This window comes from Lynx rufus, unplaced genomic scaffold, assembly GCF_022079265.1.
Source record: "Lynx rufus isolate CCGP_SWC_20201006 ecotype Redwood Valley unplaced genomic scaffold, mLynRuf1.p SCAF_7, whole genome shotgun sequence".
NCBI lineage: Eukaryota > Metazoa > Chordata > Mammalia > Carnivora > Felidae > Lynx > Lynx rufus.
Window position 1 is genome coordinate 66,233,899 of NW_025814889.1, and position 24,503 is coordinate 66,258,401.

Genomic DNA, 24,503 nt, shown 5'->3' on the forward strand with positions numbered 1-24,503 from the left:
TGGGCTGAAGCGAAGAAATCTCATGGGGAAACTCCATCAAAACTACTCACCAGAAGGGAATCCTAGACTGAAGAAGAATCCAAAGATCCCGAGAAAATGAACAGAATGAGAGTGATAAAGGGCACAATCCTGGGCTAATAAAAGGAAGTGGGCAGTGGTGGGCAGCAAGCCCCTGAGGACAACAGAAGAGAAGGATGATGACAACACAAGAGCTGCAGCTCTGATCATGTGTGAGAGCAGCCTCCCACTCACCTTGCACCTCCTTGCCATACATGAGTGATTTCTCATGTGCTTGTGTCCTTACCTGAGACTCCTGAGCTCATGGAGAATAGAGAACATGTGTTTTTCAACGTGGAAAGCAGGATTAAAGTTTATTTATTTACTTTTGAGAGAGAGAGAGAGAGAAAATCAGCGGGGGGTGGGGGGTTGCAGAGAGAGAAGGAGACAGAGAATCCCAAGCAGGTTCCTTACTGTAAGCACCAAGCCTGACATGGAGCTCGAACTCAGGAACCATGAGATCATGACCTGGGACAAAATCAAAGTTGGATGCTTAAGTGACTGAGTCACCCAGGTGCCCCAGAAATTTTTATTTTTATTATATATATATATATATATATATATATATATATATATATATATATATATATTTAAATTTTTATTTATATTTTTATTTTATTATATATATTTTTTATTTTATATATTCTATATATTTTATTATATATGTATATAATACATTCCTACTTATCAAAGGGAATAGGTGCACAGAGCAGTGAAATTTGGAGTCAAAATATGCTGTGTTCTATAAAATCTGACACAATTTTTTCTTCATTGGTTTGCAAAGCTGGACACACTAAACCAGATTGCACATGGGTAACATTACAAAGACTTTTGCAACTATTATATTTTTTTCTCTGACAACTGTGTAAGCTGAGTAGGGCTGATATTTTCATCATCTTTTAATGGGGAAATTGCTGTCCAGAGAAGGTGAGTGAGGTTCATTGTCTGAGATGATACCCTAGGAAATTATTTCTATAATTGCCTATATTGCCTACTATGAATTTTCTGCTTAGTTTAAATTTTATATTTGTTTGTTCATTTGTCAAGATTTCTGGTGTTTATATGAATTTATATTGTCTGTCTTATTGATACAAATTTTTTAATTTGAAAAATAGATAATAGTAATAAAGCTTACCATCCTCTCTTCTAAAATAATCTGGGGTGAAATTTTCATGAGAACTTTTTATTCTTATTTTTTTTTCTCCTAGAAGAGAAGACATGTTGAGATTCATAGGATGATATCATAGTTGCTTTTCTTCTCTAAATTTGAAATGAATCATAGGGGTCATCTTTCCTAACCTCTTAGACAAGTGAGGAATCTTTCTGGTGAATACAAAGCAATAATCTAGCATTTAATTCAGTCAGTTTATAATATTTGCCCTCCCTAGTCTACAGACTAAATGTTTTATCTATTTCAAAAGGCTTTATTTTTTTTTGTATTTTAGAGAGAGCACATTCATGAGCAGGGCAGAGGAGCAGAGGGAGAGAGAGAGAATCTCAAGCAGGCTCTACTCAGCACAGATCCTGATGCAGGGCTTGATCCCACAACCCTGGGATCATGACCTGAGCCAAAATCAAGAATCAGATGCTCAACTTACTGAGCCATCCAGTTGCCCTTCAAAGGACTTTTTAAAACGTTAGCACAGTACTTAGAAGTTCCCCTTATTCCATTTGACAAGACAAGTGAATGAACTACCTGTGTGATTTCTGAAACAATGGAAAAGTAATCAGGATGTTAAATGAAGAGAGCAAAAAGTAAGACACTAACAATTACTGATTATTTAGTAAAAAAGAATTAGTTTAAATGAAAATCTCTCAAACCAGTTTCATATCACATATGAAGGCTCATGCCATCATTTATCTGAATGTGATTTTAGTTGTCTCCAGATTATCCCTTAGTCCCTCGGCCAGGAAATTGAGAACTATATTTAATTCCCATGCAACTGCCAGATGTCACTTTCACACTGAACACCAAACTGCTCTCAATCCCTGTGAGACAGCAGAGTCAACATTTTGCTTCACAATTTGGGGCTTGCGGTCCCTACTGAATAGGTAACATTTATAGAGTAGTTTTCATGTACCAGGCATCATTCCAAGTACTTTACAGGGATTATTTCCCTAACTCCTATAACCACCCCACGAAATACATACCATTAGCATCTTCATTCTACAGGTGAGGAAATTGCCACAGAGGCCTTAAATAACTCCCCCAAAGCCACACAGCTCAGAATGGCAAGTCGGGATTTGAATCCAGGCCCTCAAGCCCCTAAAACTCACACTCCTCACTTCTCTGCTATTTAGTTTCTAAATGCTGGAGACTCATATTGGATGTAGTTTTCCAGTGTAACTTTTTAGCAAGGCAACCATATTTATTCATTCATTTGTTCCATATCATTTATTAGGAGTGTATGGAGAGCCAGAACCACACTCATCCCTGGGTAAACACAAAGACCTTTCTCAAGGTGTGCAGGTTCTAGTGAGAAAGGCTGAGAAGCCAAGCCAGGATTATAGTGCTACAGGCCAGTTGTACAAACACAGCAAATGCTGAGAAACAAAGAAGGAACAGCTAGAGCTAAATCCCTCGGGGGGACTGCCTAGTGGAGGGACATTTGAGCTAAGGTTTGAAGGACAATAAGAGTGAGTTAGGGAAAGGGAGAGCGGAGGGAATCCTAGACAGTGATAACAAAATAAATGGAGGAAAGGAAGCCCAGAAGAATAGGAACATGTGGGGGAACTTCAGTGGTTGGTTTGGGCAGGCCAATGCCATCTTCAGGGTGTGGCAGGAGACGAAATGACAAAGGAGACAGGAGTAGCTAGCTTCAGTATAGATAAAGGTATTCAGTGCTTCCTGAATTCCAGGCATGGAGGCAAGGGCTTTGCACTGATTACTTCATTTAATCTTTATGACTGTCAAACAACAAAGAAATTCTTGCTCTTCCATTTTGCATATGAGAAAACTGAGGCCCACAGATGGTAAATCCCCTAGCCAAAGACCATACAGACAGGATTTGAGCCAAGCGGGACTCCAGAAGTCATGCTCTTTATCCTGCATTATACTGACACTTTCATGAAGAGTTTCATATCCTAGGCTAGTGAGATGGAACTTTCTAAAAACACTTCTGTAGCACATATACCCAGAGACGGGCCTATGTTCAAGAAGGTTCCCGGTGCTAATTTCTTTTATGCTTTAACTTGATTTGTCTAATGATAATCGTTATAATTCATGGCTTACTATTTGCCAACTGTTATACATAATCATGCATGTTATTTCATTTAATTTGTGCCTACAAAATGATGTATATACTGATCAACTCATTGATGTCAGAGAACAAAACTGTCCAATATTATATAGCTACTAGTGTTAAAGTCAAAATTCAAACTCACTTTGGCTCTGAAGCAGGCACTCTTAATTCTTTGGCTATATTCCTTTTGTAAAAGCATTGCAGTTCTCCCATAAGCTCATGTTGCAAAAAACGTCTTTGGGACTAACGTCTCAGGATTTAATATGACCGATTCCAGCCACATTTCTAGGTGCTGTTTAGTTGACATTGCTCAAATAGAGAAGTTTGGAAAGCCCAACTATTAATACATGGTTTAGCGTTCTTTACACATTTATGATCTTGTTTCCTTGGAATTAGTTCTTATCATCTTATGATGTGATTCCCTTGCAGCTAAGTAAGCAAAATCTTTGTAAAGTGACCTGCAAAGGTAAAGTGCTCAACTTCAGAGATTTCTTACAGAGAACCTCTTCAGTGGTAATTAGATGTTCTGACCCACTAGTTAGGAGTAAAGCAGTTGTAGGTAGTTCATATATTTAGAGTGAAACCTTCAAATATTCTGTTAGAGTGATCTTCTTCCTATCAAGACCCTGGTGTAGAAGTCTTCGTACTATGACAGAAGTCTTCGTACTATGAAATTAATCTTGGTTTCAATTTTGGATAAACTACCTACGTATTTTAGTTTCCTTCTTTATGAAATGGATACAAGAATCATAGCTACTTCATTGGATAATTGGGAATATTAAATGCAATAATGCATATCTTAAAAACAAAAACAAGGGGCACCTGTGTGGCTCAGTCGGTTGAGCATTTGACTCTTGATCAGTTAAGGTCATGATCCTAGAGTTGTGGGATCAAGCCCTGCATCCAGTTCCATGCTGAACGTGGAGACTGCTTGAGATTCTCTCTCTGTTTCTGCCCCTCCCCACTTTCTCTAATAAACAAACAAACAAACAAACAAAACAAAATAAAAAAACAACTCGGTGGAGCCTGGCGCAGAGTAAGCATTCTTCAAAAAAATTTCCCATGAACCCTGTTGTGTGCATCTCACCTTCCCTCTCATTTCCCCAGCATGACACTACAGCTTGCTGTAGCTCCTGATTGACAGCTGCAGCTGTATTGTCATAATGCTTTGTAAATAGTACTTGTAAGTCCTCACCACCTATGTTGTTCTTTCCGTTCCTTCCGCTCACTCATAACTATTCTACATTTCAATGCTCACTTCAAAAGCTGCTTCTTCCACGAAGGGTTTCTTACACAATAATTTCCTCTTTGAGTATTTCCCTTTCTTATGTGTGTTCCATATTTAATCCCAAGTGCCCAGTAGGATATCAGTAGATATATGTTTTAAATTGTTTTATGAAAGAGCACTGATTTGACATTGGCCCAATCTTATGAAAGAGCCCAATTTGACATTGGCCCAATGTGACATTGGCCTAATTATAGGTTTAACACTGATTGGCTGGGTGAATTTGGGCAAGTCAGTCCATCAAGACCTCCTTTTCAGTATCTGACAAATGTAGAAGCCATTTCACTGGTTTCACTGACTTTGGAAATTGGAGAATGAAACTTCAAGATGTAGTAGTTCCTTCTCTTAAAGTATTTTATTCTCACAGATTCACCATATGGAGTCTTGCCTCCCTACCCTAATACCGAAGGAGGCTCCAACAATTACTTAATGATCAGTTACCCAATTTTATGTGCTTTGGAAGGAGCTGCTTGTAGTGTTTATAGGGAAATGATGAAGAGTGTAGCTTCCCTGCCTTGATTCTGGCACCAGAAAAAGAACCCAAATATTGACTTGCTTTTGTTCTGAGCAATATCCTAGAAGCCTAGAGATAAGCAATCTGCAGTGCTCACCGGACACATGTCCTTCCCTATGGGATGCAGGTTAGTCCCGGGAAAAAACTGTGAAGAAAAACTTGGTTTCCATTTTTTCTATTCTTCATAAGCCAATTGTCTATGGCTACTTATTAATATTTGGTGCCAAAATAAAAGAGACTGCAAAAGATTTAAGCAAAACAAGGTTAAGAGTGGAGCCAGACCTTCTATGTGTGAAAACTTGGCTCCATCATTCAGTGGCTCTGTTATAATCTAGGACAAGGTGATTAGCTTCTCTCTGCCTTAGTTACCTCATTTGTTAAGTGAATGATAATACCTACCATTAAGGTTATTTTAAGAATTAAATAGGATAATATTTGCATAACACTTAGAAGGTAGGAAACAATTACTCTTAGTTAGTAGTAGTAATAGTAGTAGTCATAGTGGTAGTAGTAAGAATAGTAATTTTCATTCATGGCCTTCTTTTCAACTGCCTTTCTCCTCAAAAACTTGCCATAGATGCTGATCTACCTCCAAAAGACTTAGTTAAATGATGAAACTTTCATTTCATCACAACCAATAAGAAAACATTTATCATGTGACAATAGCCTTTTAGGTACACTAGGCAGACAATGCAGGCATTCTGATCTCACATCTAACTATTGGATCTGTCAAACTGGCCAGTGGAGAGATCTTGCATTACCTGGGTACATGGGGATAGCTGAAATGTATTTATATGTATAAGTAAGGAGTTTATTTGTTTAAGCCAACCGACTAACTATATATGTAGGTAGTAAGGATGGAGAATATGGAGAACTCAATGACTTACATTTAATGCCAGTTGGAAGTGAGTAGGAAACTGAATTTGACAATCTTTTTAACCTGGGCTTTTGAAAATAACTAAGCAGGTAAATACACAACGTGTTCAAATCTTGACTTACATGAATATGTGGACTGCTAAATTCATAGCTGAATTCCTTAGCAGATGCAACAGTATGAAAAATAGACTTTATAAGTTCAAATTTGACTTCCTCTTGGATTCAGTGAAAAACTTAGAAAGATAGGGAGCATGATACTTCAGGTTACACCTCTCACAAGGGTACAGTGATGACTAACAACCTTGACTTTGTTAAGATCAGCTTTCTTTCTCTGACTTATTTCACTAAGCATAATACCTTCCAGTTCCATCCATGTTGCTGTAAATGGCCTGATTTCATTCTTTCTCATTGCTAAGTAGTATTCCATTGTATACACAAACCACATCTTCTTTATCCATTCATCAGTTGATGGACATTTAGTCTCTTTACATAATTTGGCTATTGTTGAAAGTGCTGCTATAAACATTGGGGTACATGTGCCCCTATGAATCAGCACTCCTGTATCCCTTACCTAGTGGGTCATAGGGTAGTTCTATTTTTAATTTTTTGAGGAGGGTACTTGTTGGAATGAGCACTGGGTGTTGTATGTAAGTGATGAACTATGAGAATCTATCCCAAAAACTAAGAGGACACTTTACACACTCTGTGTTAACCAATTTGATGATAAATTATATTTAAAAAAATTAACTCAAAAATGGATCATATATCTCAGTGTAAAAAGTAAAACTATAAAACTTTCAAAATAAAACCAGAGAAAATTCTTGTGACCTATGATTAGGGTAAGAATTCTTAGACATGATACCAAAGCACAGTCTATTAAAAATAAAGATTAATAATCTTTAAAAAAAAAAAAAAGATCAGCTTTCTTTAACTGCACCACCTCCAAAATGTTTTCTGCCCTGCAGTGTGTTTATTGGTCCTACCCTATTTATCAATGTCATTTCTGCTGGTACCAAGAGAAATAGTAACTTACGTATATACCTTTATTCAATCAGAAAGTAGTTATCACTTTTTTTTTTGACAAAGCATTAATAAGGAATCAATATAAGTAAAGTCTACGGTCTAGAAGTGTTTTGTTGACTCTAAAATTGTTTATTGTAAAAAAAAATTGTTTGTTGAGAGTCCTTGACCTATTTACCATTAAATACCAAATCCCATGATTAAAAGGAATTTTTGACTGGGTTTTCTTATTTTGGCTCTTTCAGCTCCTGAGTCATTTTTCTTAAATGCATTCTTCATGCCTTTTTCTCTCCTGGTGGGAAAGCAATAATTGGAAAGTTGGAGTGACGGGCTTTGCCTTAGTCAAAACAACAAATAACCTTATACACAAGCTACTCAGATTTTAATTTTTTCTCTTTTTATAAAACATAAATGCATTTCTTTCAAGAGTTATATTCTTAAGGGCCAGGACCTGGTCTAACTCAACTGTGTTTGCTGCATCTAAAAATTAAATAACATTTTGTCAGTGCTTAATTTAAATATAATGGATGAAGATACTTTACCATTTTCTTGTGCTTGTCATTTTGTTTGAATATTGGTATCCTTAGCAAATACGATTTAAAATTTTCCACGATCTTTCTCTTATTTGGAGATATTTAAATTTTGTGATGCTTTTTGAAATAAGCATGATAAAACAAATATTTCAAAATATCTCTCTACTGTGGAATCCAGAAGCTTTCACTTTCTCAGCCCCCCACAAAAGCATGCAACACTCCCATCATTACAGCTGATGTTGGAGCAGAAGAATTATAATGGCTGTAAAAAGTAGCATAAATAATTTCCATCAATGATACACATGTTAGCCTGACAATGAGCTGGCTTTTGTGTGGGAGTGCTGAAGTGTGAGGAGCATGAGAGTCAAGGGAGCATTAATCCAAAAGCACAACGAAATGCACTCCTTTACATCGTTTCTATTTTTCCCCCATTTTTCTCCATTTGTTCAGAGAACCAATGATAATAACTTAACATTTATACGACCCTTTTCATCTGAAAGAATCCCTAGCATTTTGCAAATCAAACATTTGTATATACCTTATTTATGTTTAATCTTTTTTTTTTTTTTTTGCTTCAATTAAATAGGAACTTCATGCAACCAATTCTTTTCTTCTCTCATGCACTTGGACGTTTGAGGACTGACAACTTTAATCATGCTTCTCATAAAGCAAGTGCAGTATCTTCCCTGGCACCAAAATAGACCCAGAGACCTGTAATTAAAATGAAGTGGTTGATAGGTTGCTTTTGATGACAGCAAGGTGATAACACAAAAGGCAGCGCTCACATTGGTGTCATTATTTCACCATCTATTTGGGTTAGATTGGTGTTCTTTCTTTACCACCTGACTGGTTATACAAATAAAACTGAAATATTAGATGTCAAAAAGGGTGGGAGGAAGAAGAAGGGAAAAGAAGAGTAAATTCCTGTGTTGACTTTGCATTTCTCTTCTTTTCTATGACTGCAGAGAAAGACACATTCCTAGTTCTATTTATGATATTGATGGGTAGTATTGATTTGTGCTTAGGGTCATCCAGGTTGGTTATTTAAGCCAATATTCTGAATCCTTTGCACATAGAAAATTTGAAAAATAAACTGTGATGTTCAAACTTGTTACAAGACCATGTTATTTGTAAACTCAGTCATAGTCAAATACTTTGAAACATGAAATTATCAAATCCGCAGAGAAGTAAGAGAATCAAGAGCTCTTCTGAGCTCAGATTAATCATTACACCTGTGGAAACCACTTTACCCCCACTGGGATTCCAGCATGTTGGTCAAGGATCATTTTTCTTTCTCTTCCTAGGCATGTCAATAGAAGTCAAAACTCCAGCTGTTATCTTTAATTACCTGAACAAAAATCTACTATGCAGGTAGTTCAAGTTTTAATTTACCCCCTGTCATGATACTAAAATGTCAAGAGAAAAATATGTTATTTAGGGTATAATATACAGTCTGGAGAAGCTGCCTAGGAGGGAGGTAGGCTAAATCTATCACTGGAAAACTAGAGAGTGCTTGGGGTTTCTTCTGCAACTTAATAATGTTCCATTTCTATTGTGGGATGAATTTTAGCTGGCTATTGATTTGAAACTCTTTTTCCATATTGGTCAAATTGGGGTCAATTTCTTACTTCTGATTTAATAATAATTTAAAGAAAGTACACACCAGTTTCTGGCTATTGCTTGTAAAAGCGTTCTAGTCTGTCCCGATCCTTTCTGTTAACTTCGAGTTAGTGTTTATCTAGCCAACACCATGGTGTGAAGTTTCCAAGCATTATGTCACTTTGTCAAGTTATTTCACAGTGTTCCCGTGTGATTTTAAAACAGCTGCCTATATCTAGGTATGGGAAAAATATGGTTTCATTTGAAATAAATAATAGAATTATACATTAAACACAAATATGCATATTTGAAGGATACAGGTGAGACCCCAAATGACCGTGTGAGCTGTCTGTGATTAGGATTTGACATTTTTATCAGCTCATTTGGATCCTCAAATTTTGAGTTTTGACTTAATGTCATGTCACTCTCTCAATCTGCTGTTCAAGTGAAAGCCTGCAAGACTTCTTCCAGCTCCAGTTTAATCTTGTGGTTCATGTCAGGGTCTCCTTTCTGAATGGAATAACCCCATATTCTCTCCTAATCCTTTGTGATGTTGACAGTGAAACTCTGGCTCTGCAGATGAAGCAGCCTATGAGCTATTATCTGGAAGGCACCTGTATTTTCTCTCGGAAAGTGGATTTTTGCTCTTTCCAGGATATTTGCCATGAAATAAAGCTTAAAGAAAAGTTTTTCTTTTCCACTCATGAGGTTGGATTTGTAGGTCACATGGTAACTTTGGTCTGACCTAGAAGCTATTCATGAGTCAAAGTCCCACAAGAAAATAACTAACTTGGCCCTAAAGAGACATGTATAGTTAGGCACACATGAATAGAAATGGCTAGTATTTATTGGATACTTGCTATATGTCAAGCACTATTTTAAGTATTTTACCTGTACCAATATTGCTGTTGCAATAACCTATGAGTAGGGAGTAGATCACACATATATAAATATGTATGTATATCTAGAAAGATTATATAATGTATATACATATGTAACATATATTTGAGTAGATATGTGCATGTGTGCACACACATGTATACACAACAACTTTATTCCTCCAGTTGCTTAGGTCAAAAACTTAGATTAATTTTTGATTGTTGTGTTTCTTTCCAAATCCATATCCATAAAGAAATACTACTGGCTCTGTCTTTGACATACACCTAGAACCTGTCCACTCATCATCTCCACCACTATCACCTTGGTCCAAGTCACCAGATCTCTTGCCTGGATTACTGGAATAGCCTGGTAATGAGTTCTCCTTTTTCTACTTTGCTTGTTCCCCAAAATTCTACCTCCTGTTTTCAACACAATGATCCTTTAAAATCTTAAGTCAGATTTTGTCTCTCTCATGCTTAATATTCTGCACTGGCTCCCCATTTCACTCAGAGTAAACATCAAAGTCCTTACAATGGTCTATCAGGCCCTATGTGATCTGTGTTCTGTTACCTCTCTTACCTCATTTCTCACTACTATTCCCCTGATCACTGGCCCCAGCCACATTAGTGTTTTACCATGCACACACGGCACTTACAGTCTTGGTTGCAGTATTCCCTCTTTCTGGAATATTCTTCCCTCAAACATCCATTTGTCAAATGACTTACCTTTTTTAAGTCCTCGCTCAAATTTCACTTTCTTAATAAGGCAGAGTATGTTTCAGAGTTTAATCATCATTTTAATTAGGATTAAAATATAGGCCTAGAGAGGTTAAATATCAAGACTCTGATCTGAACCTATGCCATTTTCTTTGCAGATAGTTCATTTAGCTGACAGACTAAAACTATGGAAGCGTCATAACCTTAGCCCTTTATCTTTGTTTTGCATGTGGATGTAAATTAGGGGCATACACATAGAATTTGGAGCTCTATACAGCTGGAATGCATGAATCGTCTTACCCGAGACTGATTTTCATGACAGTGGCTTTGCTTTTCAGACCCTTCCTCTACTTGAAATGAGCTGTTTCTCCCCTCTCCCACCCTTCACACCAGATTGAGTGCCATCTCCTCCACCAGGCTTCCTGCATCACCAGATGTTTGGTTTATTTTCTATGTCCTCCCTTCATGGCATTCATGTTTCAACCACTATACTTGTGAGTTATACTGTATCTCATCCACTTACATATTTTATTCTTTCTTTGCAAAATAATAAGTACTCAGTAATTACTCGTTTGAACATTGGATAAATGAACAGATCATTATTATAAATAATGATGTATAAATTAAATTTTGCATACACCAAGATCTCTACCTTTTAAAAGCTAATATAAGTGAAATGGCATTTGTATGCTTTTGTATGTGTGTACATAATACACACACACCCACACCCACACATGATTTTGGAGATATGCGGAGCTTATTCCTAACATATTTCATCTTCCCTGACAAACCATAATTTTAGACATTTGAATCTTTTAATGTGGCTTGTATCTAATAAGTGAGGGACTTTTTTAATGTATTCTACTGAAACTGAAGAGGAGTTATTACTAAAGAAAGGTTTTCAAATAAATCAAAATTTTCTGGAAAAAACCCCACAAACTTATAATGAAAATAATATTTTGAAATTAACTCACCCTTAATAGCCCAAATTAAGACCATCCCTTCCACACAAAAATTTCTCTAGCTCTTATAGCCTGTTTTGCTTGCTCTAGATGTATTTTTTTTAATCACCAATCTATTATGGACTCAATCTATTCACCTCAAATTCATATGTTGAAACCTTAACCCTCCAGTGTGGGTATTTTGGAGAGGGGACTTATCAGGAAATAACTAAGGTTAAATGAGGGCATAAGAGTGGCCCTGGTCTGATAGGATTGTGACCTCATGAGGAGAGGCACCAGGGAGCTTGCTTTCTCCACATGCACCAAAGAAAGGCTATGTAAAAATACTGCTGTAGGCATGCCAGGAAGAAAAGCCTCAGCAGCAACCACATAGTCCAGAACCTTGATCACAGACTTCCAATCTCCAGAACGGTGAGAAATGTATTTCTGTTTAAGCCTCCTGGTCTATGGTACTTTGGGTTGCCATAAGCAACCCAAGCAGGCTGACACAGATACTGTGTTATATTTGCAGTTAATGTTTTACAACACTGATTCTTGTTTTTTAAATTGAGGTATGATCAACGTCTAACATTATATTAGTTTCAGGTGTATGACATAATGTTTTCATATTTGTATATGCTGTGAAATGATTACCACAATAGGTCTAGTTAGCATCCACCACTGTATGCAGTCACAGATTTTTTTGTTTTCTTGTGGTGACCCCAACACTCATTCTTGCTTCCCTGAATACATAATGAATTTGGGGAAATAGCAAAGGATTCATTTTTTCTTGTTCACTCACTTAAGCCTGTATTCCTTAGAAAGAGCAAGCATTTACATTTCTTGAATAACATGCCTTTTTCTTATAAGTGAATGGAAGTTTCTTTTCTTTTTTCTCTTTTTCCCTGTCTTGGCAGATTTAAATTGTATTCCTCATCTATTTTGGCTATAAAAAAAAAAAAAGAGGAAATGTCTAGGGCAGAATGAGAACATCTGCTTTTGTTCTTCACTAATACTTGGCTATTTGCCTCATCCCTAATTGTCTAGAATAAGAAGTTAGAAATCCATATTGCTCAAATCATAGAGTGTAGACAGTGATTTTAACATGTTTGGAGTCACAGTCCCCTTTCAGATTTCACTTTAAGCTGTAGATCTCACAAAATTGGACATGGGCAAATACATGCAAAATTTCAGGTGCTCCGAGACCTTTTGATGTCCATTCTAGGATTCTCCGAGGTGTTCTTGAATCCCAGGGTAAGAACCTCTCTTCTAGGCCATGTAAGTCTGTTCATCCCAGTAGGTGGGTTTCCCCTGAGCTTTCTATAAAGATTTGGGGAGAAAGAGAGATATTGGAGGTCATATAATCCAAAGTAATATTTCCAGTTTCCCACACCAGTACTTCTTATGAGATACTCTGAATTAGGGAAATATGAGCTTCTGATCTTGGAAAATTTATACTACTGAGTAAACTAGGAATTCTGAAAGCTTCTTAAAATGGCCCACTGCTTTCCTGATGAAATCCACAAAGTAGGTTGCCTGTGATATTTTTAAAATCATGTGGAAAATATTTCAAGGCCTGATCACAGACTACACATTAAAATGAGTCATCATGGTGACCTATACTTTGAGCCATAGAGACAAACAGCCTTAAGGGAAATCAGAGCTTCTGAAAAGCAGCTTGTACATTCTGATATATGTCATGTTATCCTAATAGAAGTGAGGGTTGAGCAGGGAGGAGAGGGACTCTTTGAGTTGCTGCACCAGAGACTGCCTCTGGATCTCAGGCTGAGGAGGGACCACCCCAAATCCTGTTGGGGAGGGATCCACTCTCATTTCCACAGGCACAATTGAACGCTCATGCAAGCTAAGACCCCCATGATAATATGCCTTCCTCCATAACTCCACAGGGAAAGGAAAATGGAAGCTTATGGCATTTATTCTTTCTTTTTTTCAACTAACCTTATAAACTCTAATTTGCCAAGGTTTTCATGTGAATGGAACAAATGAATCCATATGTTACAGAATAATAAGGATTTTTTAATGGTACTTTATCTTGAAATATCTTAGGAAAGTCTCTCATAAACCCTCTTTATTACATTAGATGTTAAAAAGCAAACACATACAAAGTGATACGGTTCTTTTGTTATCTAGGGGATGCTCTCATGGATGAAAAAAATGCATAATGCACAATATGGATAATAATGCCGCATATGTCTTGATCAAGATGTTATTATCCCTCCTTTTGGAAGTTTATTTCATGCTATTGCTTTGTAAGTGTGGGGTCAGAGGTACAATACTTTGATGATGACAGTGTGCAAATGACACCTTAAATATAGAGGACAGAAATGTTTAATGCATTCAGTATTCTGAAGAAATAGATTTTTTTTTTTTTTTACAGAGAGCAAGTTCCTTTCCCAGGTGTTCTGAAATAACAACTTTGATGCTGCACAAGCAGTATTTTCTTATATGACTGCAGCAGAAATCTCAGTTCCTCCTGAGTCCTGTGCTATTTATGAATGCAAATAAGAAACAGAACTTCTCTTCCCTAATTGCACCTGGCTAATAGTCAGAATGACAGATTGGGAATGTTCTTAGTCAGTAAATTCCTTAGACAGAGCCAAACACCCTGACACACAACAATTAAACCTTCACTTGTACCTCTCCCCACACCGTCACCGTCACTGTCATCCCCTCCTCCATTGAGAAAAATACCTGAGCTACCTAGATCTTCTCCCCTTGCATGTGGCTTCACTTCCTGGATTCATTCTTTCAGTAAATATGTGTTGATATATATATATATGCTTTGGGATTTGAAAGTCATACCAGTTTTAAGATATTCCACTTAGAACTTTTGGCAGGAAACACAATTATATGATTTGGACTATTTTCTAAGAGTCTTGATAAGCTTGATTTGTGGAAAGAACACTGATTTTGAATCCTGATTCTGCTACTTGTGTGATCTTAGAAAAACAATGTAAGTTTTTGAAACTGTGCTTTCATATCTGTAAAATGGGAGTGAAAATGTCTGTACTACCTTTCTCACAGACATACTATAAGGACAAACATTAGATGCCACATATGAAGGTATTTGGTAAACTGGAAACTACTTTTTAGGTAATAATAATAATAATAATATTGTTATTATTTCTATAGTTCATAACTCCTTACTTCTACTGACAAATTAAAGATTGAATTTATATCTGCCAGTTGAAACATTTTGTATTTGGGGCGCCTGGGTGGCTCAGTCGGTTAAGCGTCCGACTTCAGCTCAGGTCAGGATCTCGCGGTCCGTGAGTTCGAGCCCCGCATCGGGCTCTGGCTCGGAGCCTGGAGCCTACTTCCGATTCTGTGTCTCCCTCTCTCTCTGCCCCTCCCCCATTCATGCTCTGTCTCTCTCTGTCTCAAAAATAAATAAAGGTTAAAAAAAAACATTAAAAAAAAGAAACATTTTGTATTTGTAAAATAGCATGAAAAACTTCCTTTTTATTTTACACTCTGTCTTTATCTTCATGTAAGTTAGCAGAAAGGAGATGGCTATAGAAGTCCTTGGTCAAGTCTATGGAACAAGCAGATGATCTAGATTTAGAATAAGGCTACTCTTTATATACAGTAATTGTTCACTTCCAATATTTTTAAATTACTGTTGTATTTCATCAATCAAAGTAGATCATTTAAGTGAACACTTTTCTGACCCACGACGCAGAAATATAAAAACATTGGCTGATAATTATCTTTTCTTCTTTCTTTGTTCCTGTGATCAACATTCTAGGCATAAACTCAGTTAATTTTAATTGGTAAACATTTGTGCCTATCTGTGACTCAGTTTTATTATCAATGAACTAAGAGTAATGCTAATACTTCATGGGTTTGCTGTGAAAATTTAAAGAAGTAACAGAATTAAAATGCTAAGAACTCTTCCAAGAACAAGTAAACATTAATAAATACTTTTATATTTGTATCATTTATTCATTCAACAAACTGATTTATCACCCAACAAATTGATTTATAACCCACTATGTGCAAGGTGCTGTTCTAAGGGTTTGGAATATAAGTTAGTGGACAAAGTTTCCAGCTCTCATGGAGTTTATATTCTAGTTTGAGGAGGAGAGAGACAGGTAATAATCAAGCATAATAAAGAAGAGAGCATGATTATTGCTGTGGGAAATGAGTAGAGAAGGGTGAAGGTAATCAGGAGTGCTGAGGTTCAGAAATGGGAAGGATTAACCAATTATACAGACAAGTTAGGATAAGTCTAATGGAGAAGATATGTATAAGGAACAGTTTGAAAGAACGTGTTAGCCATGCACATATGTGGCAGAAAAAGATTCCAGACAGAGGAAACAGCCAGGGCCAAGGCCCTAAAGCAGAAATGTGCTTATCATATATGGGAGTAATCAAGAGCTCAATGTGACTAGAGCAGAGAGAACAGGGATAGGAGATGAAGTCAGGGAGAGAATTGAAGACAAGGCCACGCAAGACCATGTAAATCCTTGGAAAGACTCACACTTGGGAGAAACTGGAGGGTTTGGAAAGCAGGGCTGATGCCATCAGGCTGATGTTTTTAACAGGATCACACTGACTGTTGTGTTAAGGATGTGCCCCCCACACATGAGGGCAGACACAGCAAGACCAGCTGGAAAGCAATCAGAGCATCCCAGGGGAGACGAAATGGAGGCTTGGACCAGGGATAACAGTGGGAGTGGTGATAAATGTCTGGGTTGTGGATATATTTTGAAAGTAGAGTCAGTGGGATCACCTGATAGAAAGTAATTTTTACCACACCTTACTTCAATTTCTATATAGCAGGTAGCTCCCAGGAGTAATCAGAATTGCAAACATTTAGAAGCTTTCAAAAGAAAGGTGTGAATTACCTATAAAGATTGATATGAACTCTATGCCCACAGCTTCCGTAATGAAAAAGATAACCAAAAAAAAAAGAGGGGTTGATTATTTTGTGAAGGACAGAGGAAACTATTATCAAATATTGATTTGGTGTGCCACAACTTATGCTACTCCCAGAGAGACAAAGCAGAACATACATGCAGGACCCACAAAAAGAGGGAGAGTTCTACAGAGCTGTGTGTTGTTCTGTATAAGTGAGTAGATGGATTGCTTAGTGCAGACTGTGCAAGCAGACTACGCAGATGTGAATTCTGTTCTGCTACATACTGGCCTCTGTTTCTTCATGTGTATGGTGGGAATGATGATATAGTTAGTAAGGAACTTAGAGGGTTGGTTACAGTTTAAATGAATTATTTTAAGAAAAGGACGTAGAGTAGTACCTAGCAATTAGTGTTATATAAGTGTTAGGGGTTATTTTGTGTGTGTGTGTGTGTGTGTGTGTGTGTGTGTGTGTGTGTATGTGGGGGGGGGTTGAGTTGCAGAGGTGGGTTATCTGTTCTATGTTGATCTTTCCTTGCCATTTTGAATGTTCATTACTCAGCACTAGCTTATTAAGATGTGGGTGATTGGACTCTGAAAGACTAATTCATGTTCAGCAAACCCAAATGAATTTTATTATAAGCCAAAATAACAACTTGGGTATTTTCTCTGAAATAAATGTTGCCAAAGGGACCAAAAGTGCATGTCCGCAAGTATAAAATTCTTCTCCATGACACTCCCCAATAATGGAGGAAAAGTATCAGAAAGGCAAAGATACTCCGATGACTTTATGAAATGTTTTTACAAAATTGTGGTACGCTGCTGGGCCACCAATTCCTGGAGGGCTGCTTAACAAAGAAACAGGAATCCTACTGTCAGCCAGCCACTCAGTGAAGACAATCTCTAGACAGCAACGGGAGGATACAAAATTACTGTCTTTTCCCCTCAAGATTCCCAATTAAATTTTTTTTTAATGTTTATTTATTTTTGAGAGACAGACAGAGACAGGGTGTGAGCTGGGGAGGGGCAGAGAGAGAGGGAGACACAGAATCCGAAGCAGGCTCCAGGCTCTGAGCTGTCAGCACAGAGCCCGACGCAGGGATTGAAACCATGAACTGTGGATCATGATCTGAGCTGAAGTCGGACGCTTAACTGACTGACCCACCCAGGAACCCCAAGATTCCCAATTTTAGCATCTCTTGAAAATGACAGTCTGTATCTCTTCTCTGATTACAAAATCCTCTCCATCACTTTAATATCCTTCCAGGATGTGTTGTCATTTCCAGGATTTCAACTTACTCTATACGAATTCTACTCATTATATTTGAATTGACAGTTTCCTGATTGCCTGGTGATATTGAGGCGTACACACTCACCTCATTAATCATACACACATAAATCATTTTTTTAAGTTTTTTAAAATTCATTTTGAGAGAGAGAGAAAATGCCCACGTGCAAGAGAGGGGCAGAGAGAGAGAGAGAGAGGATCCCAAGCAGGCTCCGTGCTATCAGTGCAAAGCCCGAGGAGGGACTTGATTCCACACACCATGAGATGATGCCCTGAGCCGAAATCAAGAGTCAGATGCTTAACTCACTGAACCACCCAGACACCCCCCCCCACATAAATCATATTTTAAGTGTGTTATTTCTTGAGAGATATGTGTGGTCAGAAAATCAGTTTCATGCATGAATGAATTCTAATATTTAGCTTCATTTTAAGAAATTATTTTTCCCAATTGTGAGTCTCTAACTCTTGTATCTTAAGAGTGCTTTATTTTGAGACTCATTCTTTACTTTCAGTAATTAGGAAGTAATTAAGAAGAAAGGAGTGGAAACAAAAAGAAAAAAGTTATCGAGAGAAAGAACATGTTTCTACTTGATATCACTTAATGACATGGAATTCAGAAACTATTCCAAGTTTGCAGCTGTCACTATTAAATCCATCAGATTCACCACGGGAGCCATATTCCAACGGACTGCGATTTCAAGATGACACTGCGAAGTCCCAAAGTGATCAAAAGAGCACAGTTAGCTTCTTTTAATCCTTAATCATTCTTTCTATAATTCTATTTTTCTCCTCATTTGTTTTAAACCCACCCAGAAATTTTTGTTTTTCTTTGGAGTACTCCCAAGCATTTATTTTAATGAACACAATTAAAATTTTATTATGTGACCCACAGCGTTCATCTAAACTTGGCACTGCTTTGGAACTTTCAATCATTTTCCTGGGCCAAGAGGGACTCTGTTGAGAAGATAAAATATGGATTTTAGCAATAATGATGTTGCCTTGGCTTGTGTAAGTACTGAATTAGTGTTGCGAGAAAACACATCATTAACTTTCAATAATATTTTCTGGAACAGAAAATCTGGCAGACCATATTTGTGTTTTTAAAGATTTAAAAGGAAGATATGTGCATATTTACACAGTAATAAAATTAAAGGAGTCATTACTATTACAAAAAAAAAGAGTACCCTGAAGTAAAATTGATTCTATTTACTAGATAATTATTTTAGATTATTATTAGATATGATTAGACTATTTTATTAGAACGATTTGAAATAATGTTCACTGGATCTGATGTTCTCATTCCATAAGTTACTCATACGTGTGATGTTTGCTTTAAAGGCATATCTTATCTATTGTTGGGAATATAAGACAATATTGCTAAATAAACAAACAAAAACAAACAAAAAACCCTCTCTATTCCTATATAGCAGAAAAAGCATTGTCAGATTTATACACATGTAAGTTAGCATGAAAGTGAGTACAAACCCTGGACAGAATTTGACACAAATTTACAAGGTAAAGCAGAAGAAAGAACAATATAAACTTATTTTTTCCTTTCTTTTCTTTTTTAATGTTTATTTTTGAGAGAGAGAGACAGAGAGACAGAATGTGAGCAGGAGAGGGGCAGAGAGACAGGGAGACACAGAATCAGAAACAGGTTTCAGTCTCTGAGCTGTCAGCACAGAGCCCAACGCAGGGCTTAAACCCGTGGATATTGGACCAGGAGATCATGACCTGAGCTGAAGCAGGATGCTTAACGGACTGAGCCACCCAGGTGCCCCCTCTCCCCCGACTTTTTTTTAATGTTTATTGATTGATTGAGAGAGAGAGAGAGAGAGAGAGAGAGAGTGACAAGGGGAGGGGAAGAGAGAGAGAGAGACGGAGAATCTGAAGTAGTCTTCAGGCTCCGCGCTGTCAGTACAGAGCCTGATGTGGGGCTTGAACTCACGAGTTATGAGATGGTGACCTGACCGGAAGTTGGGCGCTCAACCGACTGAACCACCCCAGGTGCCCCAACAGAAGCTTCTCTTATCTCCTTCAGAGATAAGTAGATGTACCTTGTATTGTCTCCTGTGAGACCCACGATAAAATCATAAATTAATTTTGGAAGTATGTGTTCACAGTTCCAAAGATCTGAAAGGCCCATGAACTTGCACAGTAAAATCGCAAGTTCAAACCTCTTTTGGGGCTTATTATTTTCACAACTAGACACTCTAGGGAGGAGAAAACAGGGAGGCAGCTGTCTACTTCCTTTTTATTAAACAAAGGTAATTTTATCATTTTACTCTTACATGACTGAAAAGAGCAATTTGAATGATATTTCTGAAGAAACTGAGTACCAAGGGAACTCAGTATGTATATATGTATGTGTGTATGTATGTATGTATGTATGTATGTGTAAGAATATGTCTGTCTTGTCTTTCTTTCTTTCTGTCATTCTTTCTTTTCTAAATTAATAACTTTAATTACTGGATCAAAAATGATAAATATAATTAACATTACAAAATTTTAATGTAAATAGTCAACATGAGTGAAATCCCTTTCTATATATTTGGAAGTCATTTGTATGGTTATATATCAATTACAACATCTGTTGATTCATTTAGGCTCAAAAAAGAATATGTATGTGAAACCATTTAATTTGTGCAAGCATGATTTAAAATGAAGATTCAGAACAAGGTGTTTAACAGTTCTCTCCTAAAAAATACAAGCATAAAATTAAAGTTTTAAATATAGGAGAATGGAGCATAATTATAATTATATCCATATGGTATGATATTATTGAATACCAGGAAAATCTAGGATAGTTTAATAAGGTAATGAATAACACAATTAATATTCAAAAATATGTTACTTTCTTTTTATCTGAAAATATTCAGTAAAACATTTTTTTTTTATATGAAGTTTATTGACAAATTGGTTTCCATACAACACCCAGTGCTCATCCCAAAAGGTGCCCTCCTCAATACCCATCACCCACCCGCCCCTCCCTCCCACCCCCCATCAACCCTCAGTTTGTTCTCAGTTTTTAACAGTCTCTTATGCTTTGGCTCTCTCCCACTCTAACGTCCTTTTTTTTTTTTTTTTTTTTTCCTTCCCCTCCCCCATGGGTTCCTGTTAAGTTTCTCAGGATCCACATAAGAGTGAAACCATATGGTATCTGTCTTTCTCTGTATGGCTTATTTCACTTAGCATCACACTCTCCAGTTCCATCCACGTTGCTACAAAAGGCCATATTTCATTTTTTCTCATTGCCACGTAGTATTCCATTGTGTATATAAACCACAATTTCTTTATCCATTCATCAGTTGATGGACATTTAGGCTCTTTCCATAATTTGGCTATTGTTGAGAGTGCTGCTATGAACATTGGGGTACAAGTGCCCCTATGCATCAGTACTCCTGTATCCCTTGGGTAGATTCCTAGCAGTGCTATTGCTGGGTCATAGGGTAGGTCTATTTTTAATTTTCTGAGGAACCTCCACACTGCTTTCCAGAGCGGCTGCACCAATTTGCATTCCCACCAACAGTGCAAGAGGGTTCCCGTTTCTCCACATCCTCTCCAGCATCTATAGTCTCCTGATTTGTTCATTTTGGCCACTCTGACTGGCGTGAGGTGATACCTGAGTGTGGTTTTGATTTGTATTTCCCTGATAAGGAGCGACGCTGAACATCTTTTCATGTGCCTGTTGGCCATCTGGATGTCTTCTTTAGAGAAGTGTCTATTCATGTTTTCTGCCCATTTCTTCACTGGGTTATTTGTTTTTCGGGTGTGGAGTTTGGTGAGCTCTTTATAGATTTTAGATACTAGCCCTTTGTCCGATATGTCATTTGCAAATATCTTTTCCCATTCTGTTGGTTGCCTTTTAGTTTTGTTGGTTGTTTCCTTTGCTGTGCAGAAGCTTTTTATCTTCATAAGGTCCCAGTAATTCACTTTTGCTTTTAATTCCCTTGCCTTTGGGGATGTGTCGAGTAAGAGATTGCTACGGCTGAGGTCAGAGAGGTCTTTTCCTGCTTTCTCCTCTAAGGTTCTGATGGTTTCCTGTCTCACATTTAGGTCCTTTATCCATTTTGAGTTTATTTTTGTAAATGGTGTGAGAAAGTGGTCTAGTTTCAACCTTCTGCATGTTGCTGTCCAGTTCTCCCAGCACCATTTGTTAAAGAGGCTGTCTTTTTTCCATTGGATGTTCTTTCCTGCTTTGTCAAAGATGAGTTGGCCATATGTTTGTGGGTCTAGTTCTGGGGTTTCTATTCTATTCCATTGGTCTGTGTGTCTGTTTTTGTGCCAATACCATGCTGTCTTGATGATGACAGCTTTGTAGTAGAGGCTGAAGTCTGGGATTGTGATGCCTCCTGCTTTGGTCTTCTTCTTCAAAATTCCTTTGGCTATTCGGGGCCTTTTGTGGTTCCATATGAATTTTAGGATTGCTTGTTCTAGTTTCGAGAAAAATGCTGGTGCAATTTTGATTGGGATTGCATTGAATGTGTAGATAGCTTTGGGTAGTATTGACATTTTGACAATATTTATTTTTCCAATCCATGAGCAGGGAATGTCTTTCCATTTCTTTAAATCTTCTTCAATTACCTTCATAAGCTTTCTATAGTTTTCAGCATACAGATCCTTTACATCTTTGGTTAGATTTATTCCTAGGTATTTTATGCTTCTTGGTGCAATTGTGAATGGGATCAGTTTCTTTATTTGTCTTTCTGTTGCTTCATTGTTAGTGTATAAGAATGCAACTGATTTCTGTACATTGATTTTGTATCCTGCAACTTTGCTGAATTCATGTATCAGTTCTAGCAGACTTTTGGTGGAGTCTATCGGATTTTCCATGTATAATATCATGTCATCTGCAAAAAGCGAAAGCTTGACTTCATCTTTGCCAATTTTGATGCCTTTGATTTCCTTTTGTTGTCTGATTGCTGATGCTAGAACTTCCAGCACTATGTTAAACAACAGCGGTGAGAGTGGGCATCCCTGTCGTGTTCCTGTTCTCAGGGAAAAAGCTCTCAGTTTTTCCCCATTGAGGATGATGTTAGCTGTGGGCTTTTCATAAATGGCTTTTATGATCTTTAAGTATGTTCCTTCTATCCCGACTTTCTCAAGGGTTTTTATTAAGAAAGGGTGCTGGATTTTGTCAAAGGCCTTTTCTGCATCGATTGACAGGATCCTATGGTTCTTCTCTTTTTTTTTGTTAATGTGATGTATCACGTTGATTGATTTGCGAATGTTGAACCAGCCCTGCATCCCAGGAATGAATCCGACTTGATCATGGAGAATAATTCTTTTTATATGCTGTTGAATTCGATTTGCTAGTATCTTATTGAGAATTTTGGCATCCATATTCATCAGGGATATTGGCCTCTAGTTCTCTTTTTTTACTGGGTCTCTGTCTGGTTTAGGAATCAAAGTAATACTGGCTTCATAGAATGAGTCTGGAAGTTTTCCTTCCCTTTCTATTTCTTGGAATAGCTTGAGAAGGATAGGTATTATCTCTGCTTTAAACGTCTGGTAGAACTCCCCTGGGAAGCCATCTGGTCCTGGACTCTTATTTGTTGGGAGATTTTTGATAACCGATTCAATTTCTTCGCTGGTTATGGGTCTGTTCAAGCTTTCTATTTCCTCCTGATTGAGTTTTGGAAGAGTGTGGGTGTTCAGGAATTTGTCCATTTCTTCCAGGTTGTCCAATTTGTTGGCATATAATTTTTCATAGTATTCCCTGATAATTGTTTGTATCTCTGAGGGATTGGTTGTAATAATTCCATTTTCATTCATGATTTTATCTATTTGGGTCATCTCCCTTTTCTTTTTGAGGAGCCTGGCTAGAGGTTTGTCAATTTTGTTTATTTTTTCAAAAAACCAACTCTTGGTTTCGTTGATCTGCTCTACAGTTTTTTTAGATTCTATATTGTTTATTTCTGCTCTGATCTTTATTATTTCTCTTCTTCTGCTGGGTTTAGGCTGCCTTTGCTGTTCTGCTTCTATTTCCTTTAGGTGTGCTGTTAGATTTTGTATTTGGGATTTTTCTTGTTTCTTGAGATAGGCCTGGATTGCAATGTATTTTCCTCTCAGGACTGCCTTCGCGGCGTCCCAAAGCGTTTGGATTGTTGTATTTTCATTTTCGTTTGTTTCCATATATTTTTTGATTTCTTCTCTAATTGCCTGGTTGACCCACTCATTCGTTAGTAGGGTGTTCTTTAACCTCCATGCTTTTGGAGGTTTTCCAGACTTTTTCCTGTGGTTGATTTCAAGCTTCATAGCATTGTGGTCTGAAAGTATGCATGGTATAATTTCAATTCTTGTATACTTATGAAGGGCTGTTTTGTGACCCAGTATATGATCTATCTTGGAGAATGTTCCATGTGCACTCGAGAAGAAAGTATATTCTGTTGCTTTGGGATGCAGAGTTCTAAATATATCTGTCAAGTCCATCTGATCCAGTGTCTCATTCAGGGCCCTTGTTTCTTTATTGACCGTGTGTCTAGATGATCTATCCATTTCTGTAAGTGGGGTGTTAAAGTCCCCTGCAATTACCACATTCTTATCAATAAGGTTGCTTCTGTTTATGAGTAATTGTTTTATATATTTGGGGGCTCCGGTATTCGGCGCATAGACATTTATAATTGTTAGCTCTTCCTGATGGATAGACCCTGTAACTATTATATAATGTCC